At 39.4% G+C, this 17,944-nt stretch overlaps 1 protein-coding gene across 9 annotated transcripts in view; it reads right to left on the reverse strand.

Moving 5' to 3' along the window:
• The window catches only part of mcf2l2 (MCF.2 cell line derived transforming sequence-like 2), a 156,543-nt gene that overhangs the window by 130,383 nt on the left and 8,216 nt on the right, over positions 1 to 17,944 (reverse strand). The gene's annotated exons all lie outside the window — the stretch shown is intronic.

Below are 17,944 nucleotides of genomic sequence, written 5' to 3' on the forward strand. Positions count from 1 at the left end.
AACCATTGGGCACCAACAGGGTGTGATATTTCGAGATTTTTTTTTTCTCCACTATGGTGGATGGAAGTGTACCTCTGTCTGTAACACTGAGCCCCAGGTCCATTCATTTTTAATGTAAAACGCCCTTTTAAAAAAAGGCTCAATAATTTCACATGGTGGAGACTACTTTCAGTTATGGATTCATCCACATTTGGTGCTCTGGTGAGTGTTTTTCTAACAGCAGCATGTAAAAAAATGCAGAATATCACCAGCTTTATCCTTTAATTTGGTTGTTTGGTCCTTTAATTTTGTCTTTCAAATTCAATTTCTTTCTCAGGTCACTCTTCCAAAAGAAATCTTTATCTCAATGACACTTTATGAATAAATAAAGCCTGACTAACTCACTTACACATATTTATCACAGTGGTTGTGGTTGATGTTTGCTTATTTGAATGTTTTTTTCAATGCGACATATCTGCTTATTCTCTTGTTAGAACAATGTGTTTGTGTGACAGGCCGTTGATCTAATTGTTATATAGTGTATTGCATTATCTGTTAAAAATGACAACTGAATGGAAATGTTTGATTTATGATTGAGGGAGGCGTTCTCTATTCTGTCTAGCATCCGTGAACCTGGTATCAAGTAAACCAGGGTTATCTAACATGAGTCATGATTTTGGTAATATCCCCTTTATTCCACTTGAAGGAAAAAGCCTATTTTGATCCTCTTTCCTCTGAATTCCGTCATTATTCTCCCTCTATGGAATTCAGCATCACTTGCAACTGCCTGGATGTCAGCTTCACCTGAATAACATCTGCTACTAGCTGCTTTTGGTGTCCCAGGGAGTTTGAAATGAATAACAGATTGCCTGCTGCTTCTCCAAACTCCCCCCCTTTTTTTTCCCCATGTACCCCAACAAAGACATGTTAGTACGGGGCAAAGAGTGATCACAACAGCACATTTTAAAGCTTCCAGGAATTGAAAAATATTACTCTGCAGGCAGTTACAATTAAAGCTCTAGAGTCTAAACATTACGTCTGGAAAACATTCATCTTATTCATACTTTCTTATGTCTTGAACCCTAACTCCCAGACTCCTTTGGAGTTTTGACCTCTGATCCATGAAGTCTCCAGTAACTCTGACAGTCTGCTTCCTCTTTTGTCTGAATCTGTAAACCGTGGGTCAGGAACTAAACAGGCCACAGTATCATAAACATCAGTAAAACACATTCTTGCACGTACTGTATTTATGGAGCAAAACGACATGCAACCCATACAGTAAAAACACAAATGAACGCCTCAAAAAAACACACATGAAGAGCATCACAAAGGTAGAGCATGAGAACATAATCTTAACTCAAGAGCCAACGCAGCTGGCGAGACAGAACCAACCTCGACTTGGATCATCTATGTGTGGACTATGTCTCTGACTTCATTTTATATTATATGTTCAGTTTTGTGCCCACACCACAAACCAAATCCTCTCAGGAATAATAAAGTTAATCAAAGTCAGAGAATTTCTTTCACACAAACGACACTTCAAATGAAGTAGCTGCCGCAACTTGTACTTTGAACATTTTGAACAGATCGGCCTCACACAGCTGACATCTGGTAAGCAGTCAAAGATCACTGCTCACCCTATTGACTGGGAAGGGGTCAAAGGTCATGGACAGCCAGTGAAAGATTAAGGTGGATACTCACATCAAACACCAGAGACCATCTTTGAACGGAAACGGGTACAACCGCCTCATATCATACATGATCAAAGTTCTATATATACTGTAAGTGACGTGATGACACCTGAACGATCGCCATAACAACTGAGCAATTCCATCTGTTGTTGAAGACTGAGATGAGGTTGAAAAGTTTGGAAAAAAAACAGAAAATGGAGCTGGAATTCAGATTATTTTGTAATATCCCAAAGGCTGTGCTGTATTTGTTGTTTTCCTCTATCTGCAGTTGTTTACTGCATTTCTATTTTGTCTACCACTGCTGTGCGCTGGTGACAAATGGGCCAGCATTTTCACATCCCTCTCTAAGGGATAATAATAAATTATTTATGTGTGTTTCATACACATTCCATATTCAAAACAATGGATTCTGTACACACATCGTGGCTTGTGGTAAATTCAGTTTTACTTGACACACAACAGCTCTTATATAAATCTTCAGGCAGTATTGTGTTTATGTTGCACTGGCTGACTTTGTATATTTGTAGCAATAAAGTCGACCCACACACCATCTTCTGAGAGGCATTGGGTATCTTTGTGTTTGTTTCGAACTTTCTATTTCATTTATATTTCAGTAAGAATTCGTCACCACTACTAACTATTAAAAGCAAACCAAACTGCTCAGAAGCAAAAGAAAACTGGCTTTGACTCTTGTTTTGGTTGAGTTTTTGGAAGCTGGAGTTGTCTTACTAAATGGTTAGAATTTATGGCTTTAGAGAAAAACACATATAAACTGTTGTGTTGGCACAACATGAAACTACCAAAGTACCAAATAATAAATCTGCTTTTTCAGTTTATCTCACTTGATTAAGGACATTTTGTAAAAACCCTGTTTAAGCTTTCAAAACATTCCATTAAACATTCACCTTAATGGTATCCATCAGAGTTCAAAACAGAAATCTCATAGCTTTTTACTTTATGCATCAGGTCACAATTTTAATATGTCCAATAATTTGGTTTATGATCCAATACCTGCACTCCCATCAGCCTAAACTGTACTTTGTATTCAGAGCTATCAAAAAAAATGTTAGCATGCTAACACACTAAACTAAAATGGTAACATTATACCTGCAAAACACTTTAGCATCAATTGTTCCAACATTTAACCAGGTCACAACTTGATAATTAAAAGTTTATGCTTTTACATCTCAAATCTCAGGTCAGTCGAGTCCAACTGAACTATCAGGTGTGACTTAAGTTCGAAGTATGCAGCTGATACCTTCAAGTACCCATTAAGGGCAGTTCACATCAGACAGCACACAGCAGCTTCATTATACTGTGCAGAAACTAACCTGTAGCCCCAGACTGGAATACTGTATATGCTAATTTACGTAAACAGAAATGTCTACTCGGGTAACAAAGGACACAAGGCCTCAACTACAGGACAGGGCCTCAAAGCTAGACAAGAGGCATAACTACAGCATAACATTATGACCAACACCACAACTAACTGTGCCACCAGTTTTTTTAAGCCAGGTCATTGCACATATTTGCTGATTTGGAAGAGATTTGTGATACAACTGCAAAAACATCTAGTGCCGCGAACACACACACACAGACACTAAACAACACAAAAGAATGGAGGGATGGAGGGATGGGTGGACGTACTTGTCAGTATGGTTGAGTCAGTGTCCTGACACACCCCCAGGAAGTGGTAGTAAGACTCCATTTCAGCGGTGGAGATCCGCACGGTGGAATAGGCTCGTCCATATTTACCACAGCTTGGACAGCGGGTAGGTAGAGTCTGGCATCGCAGCCTGCCTACAGCGTCCATCTCCGGTCATAACTTGACCTAGCCTTACCTGGGGTGAGTGTGTGTGTGTGTGTTTCTATCCACTGTATCTGCCCATCAAGCCTGCCCAATGGCTCTCCAGACAATAATCCATGTTTTCTTGATGCCTCTGTTGTCTGTTACACACTCACACAAGCATAGTTTCTCTCCCCTCCGGCAACACTGCTGGAGTTGTTCCTGAATATATCCCTGTGGAGCCAGCGAGGTGCCTGTAACCTGCCTGCTTCTTTCTATCCATCTATCTCTCCAGCATAATCCCTACATTAGAAAGCAAAGCCTATTACAGGACATTTGCATCTGCCCGCCCCCCTGACTACCACTGCAAACACAAGTGACAACAACCTGCTGTGAGGGAGTGACTCCACACACACAGGTGGTTCATTTCACCTCTATCTCACTGCCAGAGTGTTATTTTAAGTGTATACGCTCTGATGCATTTTCCAGCCTTTAGGTCAAGATTCCTGATGGAGGCCGAGTGATAGGAAATCACATGTTTTTGAGAAGCTAAACATGGAAGCTCATTTCAAAAAAGCTCTTTTTACAAGGTGTTATCATTGAGTGGTAATGTAATTACAGAAATGAATGAATGCCAATGCTTTATTTTATGGATTCAGTCATTTCTAAATAATTTCTTAGGACGTTTCCTTGAAAAAAAGAAGTCATTTTACATGGCTTATGAGAAAAATGTAACTGTACATGTAGTTAAAGTCAACTCTTCTCAGTTGAAAGCTGTTCTGGTCACTATTTTTATATTATCAATGGATCAAATATGAATCAAGTGTAATGTGAAAGGTGTGACTCATAGTGACAAACGCACAGAGAAAAAAACACCCAAATCTGCAGTTACACTCAGCTATGTGGATCTCTGCAGACTTGTTTTGGTTTCACAACACTACTTTACTGTTTTGGTTCAGTCACGGCGCTCTCATCAAACTCATTCCAACAGAGTTGCGAAGTGGGAGGAGCTATTCTGGGCGCCCCAAGTTCTGGAAGTGAAAACCTCATTCATTTTTCCCACTGACAACATTATGTTGTGTAGTTTGAGTATTTCTACTGCTTGGATCAACATGAAAGTTAAGTGCAGGTCCCAGGGTGCATTTCAGCAAGAAACAGTCAGTCACCAAGCTTAAAATTCGACATGTGCACTGCTAATGGCGAGCAGAAGCTAAAGATTACAGTGTTGAGAAAACTGGTTTTACAATCGACAGAGTGACTCAATTCACTTTTAATTTTCTAGGTCACTTTTAGTGAATTTAGCAACTACGTACGCTTTTGCTTACAACTTAACAGCAACGAAGCTCTTTGAATTCATTACACTTTGATTTGTGCCCATGACTGCTTCTCCATAGCAACAGCAGCCGAGGCTGCTGTGGTATGTAGTGTTCATGGCCATTCGCAAAAATCATGGACAAAACGTGATTTGTCAAAAATGAAGTTGAAATAATTGAAACTGGTGGTCAGAATATAATCCATTTAGCAGTTAAAGAGACAGATATTTTTGATGAAGATTAAAACAGAGTGAATATTTAGAGTTCCATTCATAAGGTGACGGGCAACACAAATCAAATTAAGGATGAAGTTCTAGCATTCTGCTGGATGTATAAAAATCAGCAACCAACACATTTGCCATTTAAACTTCTAAAGAAATAATATGGTAAACATGTTTGTGATGTTCAGCTTGTTGTGGAGTTCTGCATCCAGTGACCAAAAAAGAAAAAGAAATTGCTAGACACTCATACAGCAGATACATAGTTGTGTAGAATTTATTAGCGGTTGTTAAATTTCAATGGGGAATACTTTAAAAGACCTTTAATGACTGGACCTTTAATGACCTTTAATGACTGGAAAAACTGACAACCATCCATTTAAACTCAAGTACCCACTTGAATTGTACCTATAGTGCAGTCACATATCCTGTCTGAAGGACAGCAATGGAAATAAGTCTTGGACTCATCCTTGATATGTATGTAGTTATGTGTGATTTAGTTTCTGTCTTCTCATAAAGTCAAATAAACTAAATTAAAAAAGTCATGACACAGAGATTCTCCTAAAGCTCCTGCTGTTTTCATACAGTACAGCGGTGCTTTACAGCAGACCAGACGCTACAAAATCAAGCAAAAACTAAAAACAGCATAATATGTCATTGCATTTTGCTTCAAAGAACCCAAGACTGCTTGGAATTACATGCTTCTGGATCCAATTTTGTTACATAGTATATAATTATATTACTGATGTTGTTAACATAGCCAAAAAAAAAAAAAAACACCAAAGCAAAAACCATTTCTACCCAAAGAAGAAGCATGAGCATAAAGCATCTGTTGTCAGCTTAATAAACATCAAACTGAGGTGGAGCTCGACATAGCTGTCAACGAGTATTTTCAATACTGTATATTCAGGGGTGCAACTTTTACAGCCTCGATTTGATTTACTCACTAAAATCTCTCTAACAGTGTCCTCTGACTGTCCAGCTGCCAAAATACAGACGAGAAAAACTCATCTGAGTCGCTTTCGATTATAACCATCACAGCGATGAAGCTTTACGGATGAGGACAAGACTGTAGACACTATTCAAGGCTTACGATAGATATGCATCTATGTTGTTTTTTATTCACAGTTAATATTCTCCTATATTCCCTAATGAAGTCATAATAATACAGTAAAAATGTAAAGATGGAAGTACCATAAAGTATCAGGTCTCTATCAAGGAACTGAACATGATTAATATGGTACATACTCATATTACAGTAAGAATTCTGCAATTTACTCTACATTGCATTTCTAATTTTGTTTGTTATACTATCATTATTATGCAAAGCACTAATTGAATCATAATGTTATTTGTTATATAAACGTATGTAAATGCAGGAAACCAACATCTTTAAGTACCATTCAGAAGAATTGTAAATTGTGTCAGAAACTAAAGACTAAACCGTTGTTATTATTATTTTTCTATAAACATTTCATGAATAAAAAAATATGAAATAAAAAGGGCTGAAAACACTTGTGACGCTGAACCACAAAAAAAAAAAAAAATCAGAAAAAAAGTTTGATATGAAGGTAAATTGTTGCTGAGATGAAGTGCAGCGGTGCAACCTCTACTACCTGTTTACCTGCTGCTCCGCATATAAATCAGCAGCACAAATACACTTGAAGCATAAATAACAACAAAAGCAAATATTCTGTGTCCAGGGTCATACAGTTGATGAGGTAATTTACTCGTTTGCAGTTATCACTACAGAGATATATGGAGATATAAAGGAGAACATCATGTCCTAACTTCCAGACACAGGTGCTGAAACTTCCAAGTTTAAAGTATGACGACCACACACACACACTACACACACTTGTAACACCGTAAAAAATAATCACTTACACATTACTGATCCCATGCTGCTGCTGCTGCTGTTCTTGCTCTGAAACAATCCACGCAGACAGGAGAGTCGTGCGGCTACGCCAACATCCACAGCAACATAACACAACACACACACACACACACAGGGGTCCGCTGAAACTACTGTCCAGTCCTCAGAGCTGTCTGGACTCCAGCACTACTGCCGGACAAGCCCTCCTCTTTGTGTGTGAGAGAGAGAGAGAGAGAGAGAGAGAGAGAGAGAGAGAGAGAGAGAGAGGGAATGTGTGTGTGTGTGTGTGTGTTTTGGTCAGACCGGGGGTCTGAGCCTCTCCTGGCAAGCCTTGTGACCGGCTGAGCGGCTCAGTTCTTACCACAAATATCCTAAACAATACTCAGGCAGAGGTGACTTCCCTTCCCCTCCGCATCCTTCCCTGTTTACTCCCCCATCATTTTGAAAGCAAATACAAAAGTGAAGAGTGAGCCATTACAAGGCTGCTGTACACAGCTGTATTAATTTAAATTAAGCGTTCGTGCTCTGTCCAGGGCTGTAGCCAGGATTTTCGGAATTCCAGTTCCCACTGCAGCAACACAACTCCATCCAGCTTTGTGACCTGGAGGTGTTAGCCTGCTCAGTTAGCTAGCCACAGAATTTAACACATTCCTATAACTCTACTATATAGTAAGTAAAAATATATAGTAAATAATAAATTGGAATAAAGAAAAAGTCTATAGAGCATGCTTTCAGATATGCCAGATAGCATTACAAGTTGTGTGACGTTTTCAATTTACGCTTCGCCAAAAGGTTTCAGTAGTCTCCATGGTAACTAGATGCTAAAAGTAGTTCTGCATTGGATCATTTTTAATGTGGAAAACGAAGTCGATTGGTAAAATTGGAAGGCATTCTTCCAGTTTGACCTATTTGCAGGACGATTGTGGAAAAAAATTGCGGTCAGACTGATTAATCCGATTTAGAATTCAGAACATCATGTATTTAAGTTCCTTCCAAATTAAATTTCCTGCTGTTTCCTTTCTAAAAATATACTTTGTTGTTACATGTGTCTGACCATATGTAGATCAGATCATTGGTGCATCTTTGATAGATCTGTATGTCACTCTGGGGAAAAACTGTAAAAGATGTTCAGATATAGAGCCTCCTCTTACTTTGAGTAACCACACAACCTGATTCCCACTTTCCCTTTTCCCTCTTTTTTTATAGACCTCAATTCTAGGTATTTTCCATCATGTTTATGAGGAAGCATTGAAAATCAGTTCCAGTTGGCTCTTCACTGTGGTCTCATAGTCGCAGCTTTCTTCCTAAAAAGTTGTTGTGCGTGTCTAGAATCTTCTCCACCCCTCCTCCCCATTCCATCATGAAACCACCAAAACCAGTGTCATCATCAAAGCTTTTCTTGAGAAGCTACAGAAAAAAACCTCCCACCTCTCAGCTGCCCCCCCCCCCCCCCCCCCCCCCCCTCCTTTTTCCCCTCCACCTCTTCCTCCTCTCCCAGAAGCAACCCCAGCCAGGCTGATGCTCCTGAAGCAAACATGCGTCAGAGGCCGCCTTGCTAAAAATAGAGCTTTTTCCTCAATAAATCACTGGTCTACATGGCTTTGTTGTTTGAGTGCCATGTGTTGCCATGTGCATCTATGTGTTTAGCCAAAATGTCAATTATGACTCCTTGTAGGACAAATATCCCCCCCCCTCCCACCCTCACACACACATACACACACACACACACAGGTAATCAGACCTTCTCCATCTGATCTTCCCACGAGTCACAGTCTCCAGTTAATCTTCTTACTGTAGTCTATTTGGAGGCAGTTGTAAAGTTATATATTTAGCCATGCTGCTGAAACTACTACAGAGGATCTATTGGCAATCTATATAGAAACCAGCAGGCAGCTCACATATTGAATATCCATAGAGACAATATACTGTATGTATGGAGTCAAACTCCAACCTGTATTGTGGTTTGAGTTGCTCAATCAACGTGAGTCCAGACACAGCTGTTGTTGGATGAGTGTGTATTTCTGTTTCTTGTCACTGCACTGACCATTGTTTTTCTCATGTTACATCTCGTAAATGCAGGCTGCCTCAACGGTGAGTAAAAGTGAAACTGACAGTGTTAGCCGACTGTCCAAGAATAGCACTGAAGAATACGTCTTACTGGGAATCCACATAGGAAGCAAGATGTAAGGGGAGCCTAAGTGCCTTCTATCCGTTCCAAACTGCATTCAGTGTCTCTGTCCACAGAACCTGCTGTCTGTCAGCAGCAGCTAACCTGCATGCACCGAGAATAGTGATACCAATCTCACGTCTGTGCGTTAAGTACGCGGCAGGAGCTGGAGCATGGTTAGCCTAGTTTAGCATAAAGTGGTAGCCTATCACTCTTTTCATCTCACACTTAGAAAGAGAGCAAATAAGCATATTTCCTAAATGTTGAACTATTCCTGATCATTGTGTCTCATCCAGGAAGTGTATCTTCATTTATTTTTGATTTATCAAGGCACATCTCAGGTGTGAACTGCATCAGAGAGGCAGAATACACAAACCAGGTTATGATCCAACACCAGCACACAGCAGGTTTTAAAGCACCCAGCAAGAGAGCGAGCAGACAAACATGACAACTAACTTAACAGAAACCAGAACTTAACTTTCTTTTCTTTCTTTACTTTGGTCTGAATTTCATAGTAGTTCATTACTAAAGGAAGTGTCCTTGTGTACCTACTGCTGAATGCTTCAAGATGGTGATGATGAGCTAGTTACCCATAATGAATCTACTTTTGTTTAAAAAATCTGTATTTGGTTGGGGGCATGACAGGAAAAGGATGTGTTCGTCTTTACTTTTTGACTTCATTACCATGTCTGTGGCTCTCAGCCGCAAGCCCATTGGTTCCTACTGAAGACATAAGAAAGGCTCAGTAATTTCCTAGAAGTGCTGGACATTGTAGTTTTTAGCAAAGGTTAAAAAATCTGTATTTGGTTGGGGGCATGACAGGAAGTGATGAGGAAAGATGCAGCACAAACTGCGCCAAGGAAATTAAGCTACAGCACAAATGGGCTATGAAAGCCTATAAACTTATAGAATTATTATTCAGAATCATATGGTTTTCTAGAGGCCTGGTAGCAAATATTTTAGGCCTGGTTATAGTTCTCCAGGGATCCAAAATTTTGGACCCATAAAGCCAAAATTCCATACCAAACTAGACATACTGACATACCCGACAACTGTGGCAATACAACAGGACCCTACTGATTGATCAGACTGAATATACTGTAAATTAGACCTGGCCCAACACAGCTGCTGGGTCAGACCCATGTTACTCACTACAAAGCTACAAAAATAAGGCAAAAGTTGTAATAAACCAGAAGGAGACACATACTCAATATTATCCAAGTGGTGTTGTCAGGTGATTCTTCTGAAATCCGTCAGAAAAAGAAACACAAGACACTGCAGGGCGGGGGGGGGGGGGAGCGGGAGACGAGGGTGGAGATGGAGATGATTTCATACTCCTAGTTGTTATATAACACAAGTTAAGAACGTCAGCGTGTCACGGTTGACGACAGCAATAGTGTCGAGACATAAATATCATCTAAAAATCTTAAAATTACAACAAAAAATAAAAGGATGCAGTTATACTTCTAGCATCTCTCGATGTAGAGAACTTCTTGGCTGGCTCCCTCCTCCACAGGGAGGTCAGAGGTCAGCTACAGAACAGCAGCCAGTAGGGATTCAGAATGAACACTTGCAGCAGGATCAATGCTGAAAAGCTTTCTTTTTAACCGTCAACAACTGACTGTGTACAATGATACTCAGCTGCAGGGAGGAGGCTTCTTTACATCATGGATTTATTACATCACTGCAGGCCTTTGTAACCAAATAACTTTCTCCTGTTTGAAGGCCTTTAAGGATGCACGCATTGGTGAGAAATGACTCACTGAGGATGTCTGCCATCAGTCAGTGACGTTTCATACACTCCCTTTAGCAGTTTGAATAATTGATAAGCAGATTGTTCCCACAAGTCCTACAGCTAAAAGGAACAGCTGTTGTTTTCTGCTCTATGTTCAACCACTGTTGCTTCTTTGGAAAAGCTGCTTGTGGAGACTAGAGATTTATGTTGGCTACTTCCTGCACATGCAAATTAAGCTCCCATCAATTATTTCAGTTATTACGTCATCTGTGTTCAGTGTTATACACTAAATATCCTAATTAGGGTTGCAACTAATGATCATTTTTCAAAGGATAAGGCTGGTGTTACTTGTTCTGTTATTGTTAACAAATCCCCTGATCAGACCAAAACAAAAGATGTGTTTGTCTTTACTTTTTGACTTCATTACCATGTCTGTGGCTCTCAGCCGCAAGACCATTGGTTCCTACTGAAGACATAAGAAAGGCTCAGTAATTTCCTAGAACTGCTGGACATCGTAGTTTTTAGCAAAGGTTACTCAGACAGGACGATATAGTGCATTTCTTTGGGGACTATTTTCAAGCGGTGGATTAATCCACATTTGGCACCCTGGTGAGTACTGCTGGCAGCAGGACAGTGTGTGTAGGATTCAGTCAAAATAAACTACTACTAAACTACTAAAGAATATAGAAAATCATCATTCTTTTTCTTTTTTCTGTTCCTTTGCAAAATAATGCCTGATAAACATATCAAACCCACCGACATTCACTTCACAATAGTTTTAAACAAAAAAAATTCTCACATTTAAAATCCTGAAACCTGGGAACATTTAGCTCTTTTGCTCAATAAATGAGATAATTATGAGATTACCAAATTTTTGTCATTTTTTTTCTATTACACTACATTGTACAGTCATGTTATAATTGTCACTTGTGGTCACAGTTGCTGCTGTTCAGCAAAACTTACATTGTCTGGATTTAAGTATCCATTAGTCTTTATTCATGTATAAGATAAGCGGCTAGCATAGAACGCTGCCTAGGCAAAGCCAATCCTGAATTAGCAGTCAAATCCTGCCGTTTGCTTTCATGAAATACTTCAAAAAAATGTAATCAAGAGTAAAATCAGATTTATTTGGCATTTAATTCTACATCTTTCAACATTCTACATCTTTGACTTGACAAACTGTCTCAGCTTCTTCTCTATTCTAAAAATTAAAATCAACAAAATCATTATTTCCACCTTTGCATTCTGTTGAATGTGTGGTATAGTATCATGAAAGCAGTGTGCATATGTGAAGAGTCCAGCACAGAGGAAGTGAGTCATCGTGGTCAATTCAGTCACTGACAGCACACACGTATGCACACAAACACCGGTACACAGTAAGCACGGGGTCAGTGGGGTCAAGTTGACAGCAGAGATAAAAACTATTCATTTGCAAAAACACACATGCACACACAAACATGCATACACTTTTTGTTAAGATTACCTATAGTAACTTGTTATGTTCAAACATGTTTAACCATTTAGCACGTAGGTGTTTTGATAGATGGGATTATGTGATGGTAAAAATCAAATTTACTACAAGTACATTTGAGTAGACAGTAATGTAATAAATGAGTGCTGTGCAGTATTCACATCCTCCCACCATGCTGATATATTATCAGATCTAAGCATAAGCATCTAAGCATCTTACCTGTGTTTCCTACCTAGAGGTTGCTTCTTGAAGAGCCGTTCCATTGAAGAACAACATATTTATTTCATATTTCTGCCTAAAAGTAACCAAATCTTAAAGGAGCAGCTCAACATTTTGGGGTTAACAGCTAGTCTGGTTCTCTCCACAGTTAAAAAAAATATGACTACCGACACGTCTAATGCTCACTAATGAACACTTTGTTTAATCCATACACAAACACAACGCGACAAACACAAACACAAAAGTAATAAAATTCTAATCTGTTTTCTTTACAAACATCAGTTAATCCATCCACTAAGCACTTCTGTGCAGCAGCTCCGCTGGTTGCCTGGCAACGAGCATTTTGTCATTTTGGTTGGAGGACTAGTTGGCAGTTACAGTAAGTTGCTCCCTTCATTGAGTCTGGTCTGCAGTCTTGTCAGTCAGCATCTAACACTAAGTCGGCCACCTCACTTGACCCTTGCTCACTTGAGCTGCTCAGGATTGGCCGTGCTTAGAAAGAATCTGTACAGTGAGAAAATGAGGCCCCGTCTGTGAAATCAAAGTTCTCTTATGGCACAGTGGATCGATGCTATTGTTCTACTTGTGTTGTTGTGAGCAGAGCCGGTCAGCTGGCTTCAGTCCAGCTGACAGAAAAGAAAGACAAATGCTTTCCAAAGGATATGGAGACCCACCCCTCTCCACCCCCCACGTAACAGAGACAGGAAGAGGAAGCAGAGAGAATGCAGCTCTGACGTCATAACAACAAAGCTTGGGAGCTTGTGGTGGTGGTGGTGGTGGTGGTGGTGGTGGGGTGGGGGGGGGGTCTCTGAGAACACAGGCTCCGAGCAGCCATCAGAGGGTAGCACTTGAGATTTACAGTAACTGTCGATGACAAAATCTTCTTCCCAAACCTCCAAATATTATTTCCGAAGCATGACCACACCGATACACCGAGCGTCATATTCAAAGGAATACTTTCCGCAAGTGAGATGAGAAGATCAATATCAATCACCGAGTCGAGTCAGTTTTATTTTTATAGCGTCAAATCACAACAGAAGTTATCTCAGGGCACTTTTCATATAGACGCAGTAAGCCTGCATTCTGGGAGCCGAGACAATCATTCAAACAACATGCAACTATATGGTTTCAGCAATAGCAGCGTCCATAGCAACCGCCATAGCAACCGCCATAGCAACGATAGAAAACCTGCAAAAATCTTTGTAATAACTAACAAACTAAATATTATATACATTCACTGAACAAAGTTTATGAAAATAAAATGCACATTTCTCGCTGGAAATGTTATCAAAACATATTTTAACGCTGAAAATATCTTCATCATCTTCTATTGGGAATAAAAGTAATATCAGCCATTTTTGTTTGTTTTCGCAGACAGAAACTTAACAGTCACGTGACATGCATGCAGGCCAATTGAAAAGAATAGACCGAAAAAAAAATGTAGGCATCTCACAATTTTATTGTGAAACTAACACGTTCTGCGTTATGGACCAACGTAGCTATTATACATTTTGATGTGAGACTGGGTTGTATGTCTGATTCTTTAGCTACTAAATGCTCCACTATGTTCACCAGCTAGTCTCTAACTGTGTCTGTCTGCTGTTTGGTGCTGGGCAGATAGTGTACAGTGCGTTTATCAGAGCTCTTTGCTGAAATAAGATTGATGAGAGCTGTGAGAGTGAACCAAAACAGTAAAGTTGTGAGCCATAACAGCAAAACAATGAGTTGAATGAAGATAAAACTCCATACGGCTGGAACTGCAGAGCCGAGGGATAATTATCTGTGTTTTAGTCACTACAAGCGACGTCTTTCACATTATACACGCTCATTTGATTCGTCATTAATATAAAACTTTTGATTAGTGCTGCTTTGACCGACAGATTGAGGTTCTTGGCGAGGTGTCTTGGAAATTTCCACAGCACATTCATGTTTCCCAGAGAGTGAACCCTTTCCAAAAAGTGTCAACTTTACACAGAATATCTCATAATGTCATAGGTAGATTGACATGAAATTTTCTCATCACATTCATTCTCTGTAGTGACAGATCCACTGTATTTGAGTGAACCCAATGACCTTTCATCTAGCACAACCCTCCGGATAAACATTTTATCTTTAACCCTAATGGTTCATAAAGCTCTAAGAATAAAATGACAACTTTTAGTCTTAACCACAGCGTTTGTGTCCTCTACACAATACACAGGAAAACTGATGTTACAGTGTCGGTGTGTTTTTCGCCGTTTATGATGATTTTCTGTTTCCACCTTTGCGACTGTTGTCAAAGCCGAGTATTTCCCCTCGCCATGATGTAACTAGTGAACCAGGAAGTGTGTAGGGAAGAAACCATCTGTCCCAGCTGTTTAGAAGCAAGATGAGCTGGACAGACTGTGACCTCTGACCTTCCCCATTGTTCACCTCGCAGTGTGCAGGGACACGAGTTCTTCACCTTTCTTTGTTCAGGGGGCGTATTGTCTTCACCTCAGTGTGACTGAGAGTCAACATGTGTGCTACTTTTAGCTCTTCAGTGTCCCTTAGTTCCTATGTGTCACACGGTTCCTTCCATGGATAATAAAACCTGGGCGTCTAGCCTTAGTTACTGTATTGTCACCAGTCAAGCTATTTCAGTCTATTTTATTGCAGCATCTAAGTATCATCAGTTCACAGCTCCATACAGCTGATGATTGTTTGATCTGTGGCTACTTAACTGAACATTTGAGGTTTTCTTTGTGTGCTATTTTTAAAATCACCTATTGAAGACTCAGACTTAAGGAAAAGTTGCAAGTACTTTGTTTTCATATATATACACAATGTAATCCTAGAGCCTGTAAACTCTGCTATAATCCTGCCCCACTGGCAGCTTTACCCTCTCACAAACATCTTGACATTCTGAGCTACAGAAACTCACTTTTTGTACTTCAGGCTGTGTTTGCTTTGGCACTGCAGTCACCTGAGAATGTCGTAAAAATCCACTAGAATCAAGGGCAGCAGGAAAACAGAGCGGGCCTGCAGCTACACTACCCGTTACCCAAGCAGACTTCAGCTGGAGGACGCAGGTAGAAATGAAAAGTGAGACATAAAGTAAATGCCTCAGTCTATCCTTATGTTCTGTAGTGAATACACATAAGTGAATACAATTTGATGGAGAGAGACTGTGACCGGTAAGCTGGCCTGGAATCCAAAAAAATACACAACCGAGCCAGCTGACAAACACAGGAAGCAGCCTGTGTGTTGCTGCATGTTTCCATAGAATATGGACATGCAAAATGACTGCAGAACTGGTTATGATTTATCCATACAAATAAGAGTTGTGTAAGTCTATAGTAGATGGTAATTTCCCTCTCTCAGATTTGAGGGGGAAAAAAACAACTTGAAAGTTGCCCAACCCAATTTCTACTCAAAACAGCTCCATCAAAGCAAAAAAAGTACTCCCTCCTACAAAGCTGCCTTGCTCCGTTTTATCTTGTGTACTGTATATGGGTAAAAACAACCATCTTAAAGTAAGTAAGTAAGTAAGTAACAGCTGTAAGTAAAAATAAGTTATACGTTTAAAAAATTTGCTTCAAACCAAGCCAAGCAGCTCTATGAGGATGTGCTTGGGCAAAGTGGTGCGTTGAGCTAAATACTAAATCAGCATGCTAATATGCTTGCAATAAAAATATTAGCATGTTTGGCAGTTTAAATGTTTACTACAGTTACCATCTTAGTTTAGTGTATCTTTTTTATGCCAGATGTGTTGGGAATGTCAATAGTTGGCTCTTAACCAAACTGGACAAAATGAAATTCTGACTTAATGTCAGTACTAGATGAAAAATCTGAGGATAAAAATAAAAATAGCAATTCATCCTAATTTATCATCAAATTATTGCAAGCCATACAACACACAGAGATTTCCATCTGAACGGATGCTGTCAGCCTGCTGTCCCTAGAGGAAAAGTCTATAAGTATCAGTTATCTGGAAATCATGAATATATGTGTCTCAATCCATCAAGCACGTGTCATAGATATTTCACTCCTCTGCTGGTAGCACTAGATGAAAAGTAAGATCCTCAAAGTCAAGGGAAAATCTAATGGCAACCCATCCGGTATTTGTCAAGATATTTCAGTATGGACGAAAGTGGTGGACCGACCAACTGTCCACAATACCAAGTCTAGTGCCACACCACTAATGTGACAACTAAAAATCAGAAAGACAAAGATCATGGCTCTAAATTTAGCCAAAAACACTCCTGTGAAAACTATTCTCATCCATGCAATGTGGAGAAAAAAAACATATTTTTTAAAGGGTTTATATTGGGTTTCATTGGTCCTGTCCAAAATGAACCTGCTCAACCTATGAAGGAGATTTGACTATAAATCAGATCTAGAGATACTGTAAACAATATACTGGACACAGGGGACCAACTGCTTATTCATTGTACCTATGTGTCAAGGAAGTCAAGGACCTCAATGAATGATATGAAACCAAACCAGACTGCAAACAAGAGTGTGTGCATATGCACATAAACACACACACACACTTCACTGAGTAATGTAGTATATAGTTTTGATGTCCAGTCGACAACAGCTTCCACACATCTGTGGAAAATATGTTTAGCACTTGAACACTTTGAAGCCAAGATATTATAGCCGTTACCCAGACAAGCTAATGTTTTATCCAGCTCTTTTATCCTCCTTCCCCTTTATGTCCCCCTCTCTCTGTCTCTTTCTCACAGCTGTTAAGTATGGTCCTTCCATGTAACCCTGTAACCCAAGGTACCTGTAGCTCATCACTTAGCAACGCTAGTAACTATTTTGCTGAAATATGCAAAGAAAAAATCTCTAAATTTTAAGTCGCCCCTTTAAGATTTTTCTCCAGTAATTCCATCTGCACCCAGTTAGATGTAGCTCTCATGCTAATCCTCTTAGCCTTATTCCCAACAGATGACTGAGGCCCTCCACAGCTGCCATTCATGTTATATGGTTCTGCATTATTTCATTCAGCCCACCAGTTTGTAAATAGTGCCCCGAATGTAAGAGGGAAATTAGGTCATTCCATGCATACAGCAGGTCATAAGGTCATCAACACACCTTAAAGTTTATCAGATTTGTCAAATATTTCATATGAATGTGTAAATTAAGGGAAAAGTAATGTAACCTTTGAAATCTACTTTATTTGTTAATTCAGGGCATTTCAGTTTTCTTCTTTTCAAAGTAACGGAAAAAACTTAAAGATTAGGGATTTGTAAAATAATTTCAGGATTTAATTAAGCATTAATTAGAAGCATTTTAAGGAATTGTTTTTCATAATTGCTTGTGTTTTTTGCTGTTACTAGAGCTCAGCATTTAACTCTGCAAGTTTGAAGGTATAATATGTTATTATTCCACATTAAAATGTCTAAAATCAACTAGACCTATGTTACATTATTATATTTAGTTGAGTTGTGTACTTAGATTATCCCAAATGTTTCCAACAATTTTCAAACTCAGAGAAATCTGTAATTTAATCAAAATAA

Source organism: Thunnus albacares, chromosome 9 (assembly GCF_914725855.1).
Source record: "Thunnus albacares chromosome 9, fThuAlb1.1, whole genome shotgun sequence".
Lineage (NCBI taxonomy): Eukaryota > Metazoa > Chordata > Actinopteri > Scombriformes > Scombridae > Thunnus > Thunnus albacares.